A 12353-nucleotide genomic window follows, 5' to 3' on the forward strand; every position below is an offset into this window, starting at 1 on the left:
ACTGGAACAATTTTAAGACCAGATTTTGTATGCTGAAGGGTAGGTTTTATTTTTTAAAAAAATTATTAAATGATGATTGTATTTTTCTTTTTATAAGTAATATATCATTTTGGGGGCACTTGGGTGGCTCAGTCAGTTAAGTGTCTGAGTCTTGATTTCAGCTCAGGTCATCATCTCAGGGTTGTGAGATCAAGCCCTATATGAGGCTCTGTGCTGGGCATGAAGCCTGCTTCAGATTCTCTCTCTCCCTCTCTCTCTTCCCCTCCCCTCTCTAAAAAAATATAAGTAATATATCATTTTCAATCTACTCTGGGAAACTTCAAATTTGCTTATATTCTCCTATTTTAAAGTTTGAAAATGATAAAATCAATGGCTTATTTCAGCATATTTTAAGCACATTTGGAAAATATCTTAATGTTATTTTTAGCTGCTGCTAAAATATTTTTGAGGGGGGTTGGGAATAAATATAAGTCCCTAGAAAGTGCTGCTTCTTCCTTCATTGTACCTGGAGTAATCACTATAGAGGCCTGACTTGGCCCAGAGTTCCCTGAAGGCCTTGTTACTGACTTGGATCATTTTTCCCATGGACTTGCTTCTGGCATATGTTAATATATATGATAAAATTAAAAGTTTACATGGCTAAACAATTGGGAAATATTGCATCCTATATGCTCTTCTTAGAGATTCATAATGAACATTAGCACATTAAGTAATCTAAGAGGTTCTAGGATAGGAAATCTCTTGACTCTGTTTAAACCATTCTAAACTCTTTTTCTACCCCCAGGTCATTTGACCACAGAATCTTTTTATAGGATATATCCTTTAATGTCAGTGTTTTCCATCAGCACTTTAGAAAATGTGGATTGATCTAGATGGTTTAGTTATTGGTAAATGCTCAAAGAGCTTGATTCATTTTGATTCATTTTTTTCCTTTAATATATACATAATTCCTCAAATGTGTGAAGTATATAAGAACATAAATGCTGGCTTTTAGAATTCCAAAGAATTAATGAATGGTAAATGTGAAGAGAAATTGCAGGAAGTAGGATCAGGAAGAAAGACACTAACACCAATTAAAAGCTATTGTAAATAACGTAGGTCTGTTATTATTAACTAGCATCTCTTTCCCCAGCTGCATTCCTCATACTTGGTTCCAGAGTTTTTCTCAGAATTTCGAGGAGAAGCACAAAAAATGTTGTTTGAAATAGGCATTAAAAAGTATGTTTATTTGTGAGAGTGGAAATGGGGGGAGGGGCAGGAGGAAGGGAGAGAAATCCTCAAGCAGACTCCTTGCTGAGCATGGAGTCCAGAACCCTGAGATCACAACCTGAAATGAAATTGAGGGCAGCCCATGTGGCTCAGTGGTTTCGCGCTGCCTTCAGCCCAGGGCCTGATCCTGGAGACCCGGGATCAAGTCCCACATCAGGCTCCCTGCATGGAGCCTGCTTCTCCCTCGGCCTGTGTCTCTGCCTTTCGCTCTCTCTCTCTGTCTCTCATGAATAAATAAATAAAATTAAAAAAAAATAAATCGAGAGTCAGGTGCTTAACCAACTGAGCCACCCAGGTGCCCCTGAAATAGGCATGTTTCATATTAAGGTAATTTGTCTTTAGTTATGTTGTTTAACTCCATTGGTATTTCAAATAATAACAGAAGAGGGTGTGAGCATGAGTATAACACAGCTGAGAGCTCCAGGGTTAGGTAGAGCAGAATATTGACAACTTTGGACAGAGAGGTAGCGACTTGGTATCCCGGTCTAGTTGGGGAGTGGTAGAATCAGGTCAACCAAGTTTTCAGTTATTTCATTTTTGACAGTGAAATGGATATTACTGCTTTGGTGTGAGGGTTGAACTGTAGAACACTCTGGATTGATTTTTCAAATGGTATATGCATTTTTAGAACAGCAGCGCTTTACAGCTACAAATCTTTAATAGAGTTGCTAGACCATCAACTGACATGTCAACACACCTTGAAGGAGGCTTCATCAAATGCAAAGGTAAAGTTCTGTCAAGTGATGTTAGCAGAGCAAAATAAACTCATAGGGAGAAGAAAATATTTCTTCTAAATACCCTGGTGTTATAAAACAGAATTCTTCAAAAGTCCTTGAGAAGGTGTTTCAAATAGGAAGTCTAGGTGAATATGTAAGAGATTGAAAAGGTGATAAAGTAAATGAAAGCACTTCTAGAAAGATTTAAATAGGGGGTGGTACAAATGCCACAGTGAAGCTTTATTTAATAATGTGGAAAAAAAAACCCAAACTCTCCTTACTTTAAGCTGCATCAGCTGTGGATTCCATGGGGGTGGGAGCCAAGATAAAAAAGATAATACTTCACAGACTTGGGTAAATAAAACATGTATTATTAATCCTAACTTAAATTGGGCCAGAAACTTCTTTTATTAGATAGTTTCTGACAAAAAAAAGAGTACTTTGGTCAAAGAAGTTCAGGAAAATTATGTAAAAAAATATTAGAGATCTTTTGACTCTAAGATTTCTGGGGCTTTAATATACTAATGTGTATTAGGAATCATTCTGATGAGCATCTATTGTACAGTGTTTCCAAAATTCACTTGACTACAGAATTTTGAAGAGATAACTTCTTTGGGGCTTGGGGTCTCAGGGGACAAACCTTGGAAAAAGAGATTTAGCCTTTCTGTTTTACAAAACCTTTTTGACCTTTATTATGAGACTAGCTGATACATGGTCTGGAGGCATCTCATGGCTCCTGCTTCCTGTATTCATTGCTCTAATTATCACAACTAGTTTATTTATTTATTTATCCATGAGAGACAGAGAGAAGCAGAAACACAGGCAGAGGGAGAAGCAGGTTCCATGCAGGGAACCTGATGTGGGACTTGATCCTGGGACTCCAGGATCATGCCCTGGGTGGAAGGCAGGCGCTAAACCGCTGAGCCACCCAGGGATCCCTAATTATCACAACTAGTTTAAGTGGTGCTTGTGCCTTTCCCTGGCTTAAATCACTGACTTAAATTATTACTATTATTATTATTATTATTATTTTTTTTTTTTACTTTTGAGACTATTACCTTTTGTGGAGGAGAAAATGGTATGAAAAAAGGTGAGCAGACTCTCTCAAGGTCATGTGATATATGTTACTGTGTTAGAACTTAAAATGTATACTTTTTCCTTGTTTGCTGAGTGTTGCCTTCTAGATTTTTTATTTTTTAATTTATTAAATTTTAATTCCAGTATAGTTAACCTGCAGTGTTGTATTAGTTTCAAGTGTACAATATAGTGATTCAACAATTCCATATATTACTTAATGCTCATCAAGATAGGTGTATTCTTAATTCTCTTCACCTATTTCACCCATACCTCACCCATCTCCCCTCTGGTAACCAACTGTCCTCTGTATTTAAGAGTCTAATTTGTGGTTTGTCTCTTTTTAAACGTTTTCCTTTGCTCCTTTGTTTTGTTAAATTCCATATAGGAATGAAATCATGGTATCTGTCTTTCTCTGACTTGTTTCACTTAGCATAATATCCTCTAGTTCCATCCATGTCACTGCAAATGGCAAGATTTCATTCTTTTTTAATAGCTGAATAATATTCCATTGTGTGTGTGTGTGTGTGTGTATTCTTTATCCACTCATCTATTTTTTTTACGATTATTTACTTGTCTATTCGAGAGACAGAGAGTGGCATGACATAGGCAGAAGCAGGTTCCCTGCAGGGAGCCCAATGTGGGACTCGATCCCAGGACCTCAGGATCACGCCCTGAGCCAAAGGCAGATGCCAAAGGCAACCACTGAGCCACCTAGATGTCCCTAACCGCTCATCTATTGATGGATACTTGGGTTCCTTCCATAGTTTGGCTACTGTAAATAATGCTGCAATAAACATAGGGATGCATGTATCCCTTTGAATTAGTGTTTTCATATTCTTTCAGTAAATACCCAGTAGTACAATTATTGACTGGATCATATGGCAATTCTATTTTTAATTTTTTGAGGGACTTCTACACTGTCTTTCACAGTGGCTACACAGGAACTCTAGTGTACTCTTGGTAGGAATGCAAACTGATGCAGCCAACCACTATTACCCTCCAGGTTTAAAAAAACCAAACCTGTGTTTGGTGAATAAGTGAGTTTTGGCTTGGACTGAGTCCCTTTTCTCTCATTTGGACTCTTCTTTGACTTGAATTTTGAGAAAAAGGTCTGAAATTTTTGATGAAAGGCTGTATATATCTAGAATAGGGTCTACTTATTGGATACTAGGGATTATGCTAGCAAATAATGACAGAGAATGAAAGGAAAACCTGTTTCCAGTTTTGAATATAGTAAAGAGGACTTTTAAAAAGTAAGGGTAGACTTTGCAAATTGAATAATCATGAAAAGGAGAATCCTGAAAATGAATACATTTTGAAGAATTTTAGAGATACTTGATTTCTGTTGCAGAATAATTCAAAAAATGGTTAGAAACATGCATGTGGACCTTAGGAGGAAGGACTGGGTGTACATAGGATAGTCATCTTCATAAAGGGGAAATTTGAAGATGAGGGAGCAGCTATTATTATATTAATGGTTATCAGGTTAGATCTCACTCTCATGCTTCTCTATATTTTCCCATACTTTTAATGCTTTTTCTCTTTTTCTTTTTCTCTTTTCTCTGTATAAATTCATCTTTGTGAATCATATATCCAATTATGGGAAACCAATGGGATTATCTAGTTCTGTGGTCCATTTGTAGAGAGCTAGTAATTCTCTGGCAGGAAATTTCTTTGCCCAACACTTCATTTTACTGTGATCATGGTTGTGGAGGTGTGTTTGTTTTTTGCTTATTTTTCCAAAATCAGGCATCATTATTTTATTCACACGCTTTCTTCCCTAAATGTTTTGAATTTCCCTAAATAGTTCTTTGTATGTAGACAAGACTTGTTTACATATGGAAGTAGATTGATCTGTCTGAAAAGTGGCTGGTTGCCACAACAAATATATGCCATATATCCCTAATTTGTGGAAATTATAGGTTGAGAGCTAATGGCAGATATCCTGATAAAAAGTTTTAAGAAGGGTGCCTAGGGGAAGAAGAGAAACTTGAATTTTCTAAAATCAATTTTTGTGAGGAAAGAATGCAGTAGCTTTTAGGAGCATCCCCTCCTGGGTTTGGTTATTTACTTTTTCTGTTCATGCTCTGGTAGAGTAAGCTCTTCACCCTGGAAATATATTGTCTTCAAAACAAGCAAACAAAAGGTTGGCTCATCACTTCTTGCTCTTTCATGTTTAGGAGGAGATTTTCACTCATGCAATTCCCTGGCAATTATGTAGATCTTCTGTGAGTGAATGAAATGTCTTATATGAGATATCAATGTTTCTCTGGGAATAGGTGAGCTTTAACTTAGATGAATGTGAATATGGTTAGAAACAAAAATGAACTTTCTTTCCCTAGTGTAAAACTGTGAAAACTTAAAGACAAAAATTCCGGTTTCTCAGAAATTAGATCGCCGGTTGGATTCTCTCATAGCACCTCTTGTTGTTTTTCTTATTTGATTGCTGGTTTATGGGTTTATTCTCATCCTGTCTGCATTTACACACAGGGGTAAGATATATGTTTACTGTTGCATTCTTAGTGTCTAAAATAGTGCAAGGCATATAGTAGGTTTTCAATAAATGCTGAATGAACGAGTGAATTAGTAAATAAACACGTCTTCATTTTAAGGGGAAGAAATTGAGTCAGCTGAAGTTAAGTGATTTACCAAAGGTCATATAGCAAGGTCAAAGCAAGACTTGAAACTGAATCCTGTTTCCACATTCTCAACTCAGTATAGATAGTATTTTGGATGTTTTCCATTTTGTGTATTATAAGTGTGTGTGGTTTATACCAAAAAGCATTTAGAAATTCAGACTGGTTATGTGCCAGACCTAAGATAGTTGAATCTGATGATGACTCCTTTAAGAACCGATTGATATTGTAATTTTTGGTAATGTGAAAGTACAATTTTCCAGGTGTCTGAGATTTTTCCTCATGCTTTGGTATATTGAGTAAACCTTATAAATATGAAACTTGTATTCATCTTTTATTACATGGAATTCTAGGTACATTCTTCTGTTAGATGATCTAATAACAGAATTATAAATACTGATTTAAGAAATAAATTTCTGTATTATTCCCAAGTTATTTAGGATCCTGAATCTGTAACATAAATTTTATTTGTGTTAATATGTTTCTTAGTTATCATTTGCTTTAAATGGATTAATTTTACATTTTCCCTTATGCTTTAGTACCAAAACTTAGTTGATTTTAGTGGATTGAATGAACTATTTATACTATCTCTATTCCTTCTCCCTTCTTTTCTTTTTGCCTTCCTGCCTTCCTTCTTTTTCTTTTTCCACGACTCAGCAATCCTCTACTTGTTGGAGAGTTGGCAATGCCGTATTCTTGACCCATGATGATTATATAGGAATCAGTAATTATACTAATAATTATAAACTGTATAATGACTGTTTAATGCACTTTTCTGCATGTATATTTCATAAAAACTAAAAAATTACAGACAAAATCATATATTTCATATGCTTTTAGTCTACAGTGGATTTTAATTTGTTAATGAGAATATTTATATACATTATCATTTCTAATTCTCAGAAATCTGTGAAAGTTTCAGGGTGTAGAACTTTCCACTTTTGTTCCATTTTATGGATGAGCCTCTAATAGTGCTCATAAGTGATTTATTCCACTTAAAATCTACTTTGATTAGATATGTATTGAATTATATAAAGAACAGAAAGGATAAGAATTGCCTGTTTAATAATATAAAGATTTTGTTTTTATTGTTTGTTCTGGCATAAGTAACCCAGTAAATTTCCATAAAATTTCTAATGTGCAAGGTAACAATACTTTCAAGTGCTTTGCTTCTAGTGTCTGTAGTTTACACATAAAGACACATAATTAAGAACGTTATACAGCCTTTGGAGGATGAAACATATCTTTGACAAACTTTTGTTCTTTTACTCCTTTAAACAAATATATTATCATATATTTGCCAACAAAATATAATTTTGTTTCAGTTGTTCTGTCAACAGAAGAGAAAAAGCATGTTTTTTTGGTTACAAATATAATTGCATATTATTGCTTTCTAGGTATTCATGGATTCCAAGTCCAAATATGAAGAGCTTATCTTTTGCAGATAACTAATATTTTAAATAAAGAATTTAAAAACCTACTGTCATTATATCATATAGCATTTTTAATAACCAGTGCAAAGATAACATGCCATATTCACTTAGATCATTTTATTTCCCACGTGACAGGATAGTTTTGCATTAATATAGCTCTGCCCATAAATAAAAATTTGAGTTCTGATCATTAGAATTTAGGACTATAGAAGGATTTTAATGTTAACATTTAATCTTAATTTTAATATTAACTTTTCATTGGAGTAAAAGAAAGTGAGGATCATGAGAAAGTTAAAAAGTATTTGGTTCAAAAAAAATAAAAAATAAAAAGTATTTGGTTTGGAATGTAGTCTTTTGTTCATATATATAACAGTAAATATTGCTTCTTTGTTGTACAATAATTAAACTTTAATGGAAAAAAAAAAGAAACCAAAAAGCAGGATACAGCTGCTAATGAGTTAGTCTTGGGAGTAAATCAGCCACTTGGGGATGAATTCCCACTTCTGAATAAACAACCTGGAGGAACATATTCACTCTGATTCTTGATGACAGAAGCAAGGGGATAAAATTTATATAAGGAACAAATTTTGATTGCATCATTGGGACTGCATTTGTGCCGGTTGCTTTGAGACTCATAGCAATGCTTTGTCTTTCTCCTTAACAAACAAGATTTGAAATTTGGAGCTGCTAAGCAGTGGTCCAAGTGTTCTTTGCATTCCACCAAACTTTCTCTCACTGTGCTATTTCCTGGTTATACCTATGGACTGGCACAGATATTTAATTTCAGAGAAAAGACAGAACAAGGGCAAAGACACTTTAAATAATAACAGAGAAAATTATCTTTAAATTTCCTGATATTTTATTATTATTATTTTTAAGTTGCCTGATATTTAACTGGTCTCCTAAAATCTGTTGCAAAGCTCTTTGCCAGGAGGTTAGATATATAAAGAAATGTAAAGATCACATGCCTTGAGTATAGTACCTTACACATTCTTATTTGTTTATCTTGCTTTTCCTGGGTTCCAGACTATAGTTTTCGATTGAATAGATCTGGGGAAATGCCTGAGAATATGTGTATCTAACAGGTTTTTAGGAGACACTGCTGGTCTGGAAATCTCACAGGAGGACCACTGATTTAAAGGAAAAGCAAGAGGCAGGCAGGAATGTGGAGACTGAGTACTAAAGGTGGCAGTGCCTAGCCTCCCTAAAATGGTTCTGAGCAAGTCAACCATAGTTCCAAACTTATTCACCTCAAAAATCCTGCAATTAGCCAGATCCTTACTCTTTGGCAGGCAGTTCGCTTTCTTGATGATCTTATTCCTCCTTCCTCGTGGCTCATTCCTACCAATGGAAGATAGTACTCTTCTTCAGAAGAGTTCTGATTAATCAGTTTTCTCATTACATTTCCAGTAATAACTCTAATTCTTATGACATTTTATTGTCCCTGACTGGCATGATGAGACAATATAGTCTCAGATGATTAAAATGCCGGTTGTCTTCCCCAGCCCAGTGGATATCAGGTCTGTGGGAAACAAGACTAATTCTAGGTTTTACTAGTTAGGAAATTGAGCTTATGACACATCTATGTTTTCAAAAATTGTGTGAGTGTTGAGGGGGGAAGGGAGGCGCAGGGAGATAGAAAGACATACAGAATGCTGGAATGAGAAATGAGTGGGTGTCTACAATGGAGTCTACAGATAGAAGAAAGTATCATAACCTCCCAACTGGAGTTGGGAAGAATTAGGAAAAGAGAGACTTATAAAGTCACAGTCATCTGGTCATTATTACAAATATATTAACATCTATGCAGATGATATACTGATATAACTTACTTGCTAATGACACATTTTATTTTTTAAAAAAATTTTCCCCATGTTCTCTTATTTTATTTTTAAAAAATTATTTTTATTAACGTATAGTTGACACATATATTACACTAGTTTCAAATGCACAACATAGTGATTTGACATATATTTTAAAAATCTGGGGATCCCTGGGTGGCGCAGCGGTTTGGCGCCTGCCTTTGGCCCAGGGCGCGATCCTGGAGACCCGGGATCGAATCCCATGTCGGGCTCCCAGTGCATGGAGCCTGCTTCTCCCTCTGCCTGTGTCTCTGCCTCTCTCTCTCTCTCTCACTGTGTGCCTATCATAAAAAAAAAAAAAAAAAAAAAAAAAAAATTCTGTTCATTGAAGGAAATCCTTGAAGGATCTCTACAAGCCTCACTCAATGAACACAAAATGCATTGGTTGAACTTATAGGCCTTGAATAAAGATGGTGTTTTGAGGCAGAAAAGTACATTTCTTTTAAAGGCATCTTAACTTGTTGAATTTCCATTAATTTATATAGACTATTCTAATTAGTCCAAATTGTGGAAATTTGGGAATGGGTCCCGATTTTCTCTCTTCACTAATCCTTTGGTTTTCCAATCTTTATTAGGTGAGATAATAATTAGAAACTTAGTGGAAAACTGCACATAAGAAGAAATATAAAGGTTAGGAAGATGTTTGCATCACATCCTGGAGCATGCCTAGTTTTCATTTGTTAGCTCTTGACTTTCCAGTTTATTATTATATAAGTAGATTTGCACTCCATTAGTGGTTCTCTGCTCTAACCACACTTTAGAAACACCCTTTGAGAATAGTAATTTCTCAGTTCCACCCCTAGATCTCCTAGTTTAATTGGTCTAGGAAAGGGTTGGGAATTGGAAATTTTTGAAAAGCTCCCTAGATGATTTCAATGTGCAGCCAGGTTGAGGACCACTGCACTAGAGAAAAGCAAAAATCATGATAGCTTAGAATAAGTGAACAAATACTTTTTGAAAAGTTTTTAAGACCAGGGCCAAATCTGATGATTTTTTAGTGATTTATGATTCACTTCAGCTCTTTAACATAAAAATCATATTTAAGCCCATTATGATCTTATGACACGAGTAAGAGAGATGATGCTATACTTACTTCACAGAAGAAAATGCCAAGACTTTATATTTTTAAAATTTCTTTAAGGACTTCATTTTCAGAAGATTTGTGTTGGGTTATATGTTGCTAGACGCTAGACTGGAAATTTTCAATTTCCATGAAGTTAGCATGAAGATGGTACATCTGCATATTTGATCAAATGCTTTCATTTTCATATACAAAATTGTTCCTTGATGGATACAATCTTAGCTTATGTTTTCCCTTTATTTTGCAGTCAGTATTAGCTGTAAATAATTTCAGGCACAGTTTGCTTTTATTATCCTTGTTTATTTTGACTTATTATTCACATTCAGGATGTTTACAGTACATTCCTAACTTTGGGGTCATTATTAAGCTTAGAAGTGACATTAACCTTCCCAGAGAGAGTTGTCGACACAGGAAGGCTGACAGCCTGATCGTCTAATATGAAATCACAGGTTTGAAAGGTGAGGAAATTGACCTTGAAATCTTCCTTTTGCCACCTATCGGACTGAGCAGTCAAAGTCATTCTCACTGAAGGGAAAGCTGGGTCACTTGTTCTCTGCCTTTCACTACACTTTTTGTGGCAGACAAAACCTCCATTAGATGACTATTGAAAATGCCATAAACCCAGCTGCAAGAAAAATTTCTTTGTGGTACCATATAAGCACAGTGGTTTCCAGGCTTGTTTGAATGCCACGGAGAGTGCTTTTATAGGACAGCTTACATCTTCAGAACAAACATGTGTCAGAGTCGGGATTTGAACTCAAAGTTACTAACTCCCAGACTGTGCTCGGACCAGCAGGTCCTGCTGCTATTCAGATGTTTGCTATTGAGTTGAGCAGCAAAGGAAAAAAAAAAAAAGGATAGCCTGTAAAATAACATGGTTGTTTCACCAGCTGCAAATATGTAGATCGGGAGCTTGATGCTTCTGCCAATGATAAATGAATTAAAAGAAAATCATCAGTGGCCAATTTTAACAAATACATTGATGTAAGAATGGAAATGTGGAAAGAATATACAGTGGAATACTTAGTCAAGTAGGTTTTCACTAGACTTTCAAATGACAAGAAGGATTTTTCAGAAGCCACAGTTGGGAACTTTAGATCCTGGAGTGGGAGTACTAATTGGAGAGAAACGGAGACCATTTTTTTCAAGGGAGAATTTTTGTAGGGTACCCTGTGGAAACACCTTTGTTTCATTTATTCTTACCAGCATGGATGGTTACTTACAAAAAGGGCAGAGGCTTTGGTTTTTTCCCGGATCTGTTTAATCTCTTATCCACTGAAAGTATAACCAAGGATATCATTAGTTAAAAATGGATCCAGTTCAACCAATCCAATTATAATGTTGGCTCCACCCTTCCATGCATAATCCTTTCTCATTATGTCAGTGTTGAAAACCATTGAGACCATTGTTACTAATCCTACTGTCATCAAAACATGAAGTTAATAAAAAAAATTCTTTGTGAGAGCATTTGAAAAAAAAACAAACAAACTGCATTTCCCCCCAAAGCTTTCCATAATTAACGCTCCAGTTCAACAATTCCAGGTCTTTATCACGCTTTTGTAAGGGAGATACACTTTTTTATAGAATTGCCTTCCTAGGATTTTGGGGATTTCTTGGGGGATGCTCATGAATTATACAAATCTGTTTTTGGGATAATGCTCCATTCCACCGAGGACCCATGTCTCTTCTACAAATCTCCTTTTGCAAATTCTGGGTGAGAGATTTCTCTCAGGCTGATATGTTTTCTATATGTAGAGTCATAGATACTTTCCATTAATTTCAATGATAGCTGCAACTAAGTTAACTTTAAGTGAAAAGTTAGTGAACTATTAAAAGTAACAAGAAAACTATTATTTATAGCTTATATATAGTATGCATCTGCACACATATGAATATATGTTGAGTGTGTTAACAGTTAACATATAATACATACTTAATAGCTCCACTGCTTCAATTCTAGCTCCTTTATGCGTTCTTTCACCCAGGTACTGACCCTGAGGGAATCCTAGTTATGAGGATAGCACTTTGAAGGGGAGAAGAGGAGGAGCAGATAAAAAGAGCTACACAATTTAAGAGCAGCCCTTCCACTGAATGGCATCTTCTTAGGGTACAGAGTCTCTTTTTGAAAGAACAGTTTCCTTGGTGGGAATTGAATGCACTGTTTGGTTAGAAATGTGTGATTCTAACATGATTTGGCTTATGTTGGTAAGATGCCACTTAGAATCATGGAATACTGTAGCTGGAAACCATTGCAGAGAGCTTGGAGTACAAATGTCTTC

The sequence above is a fragment of the Canis lupus genome, chromosome 10 (genome assembly GCF_048164855.1).
Source record: "Canis lupus baileyi chromosome 10, mCanLup2.hap1, whole genome shotgun sequence".
NCBI classification, from domain to species: Eukaryota; Metazoa; Chordata; class Mammalia; order Carnivora; family Canidae; genus Canis; species Canis lupus.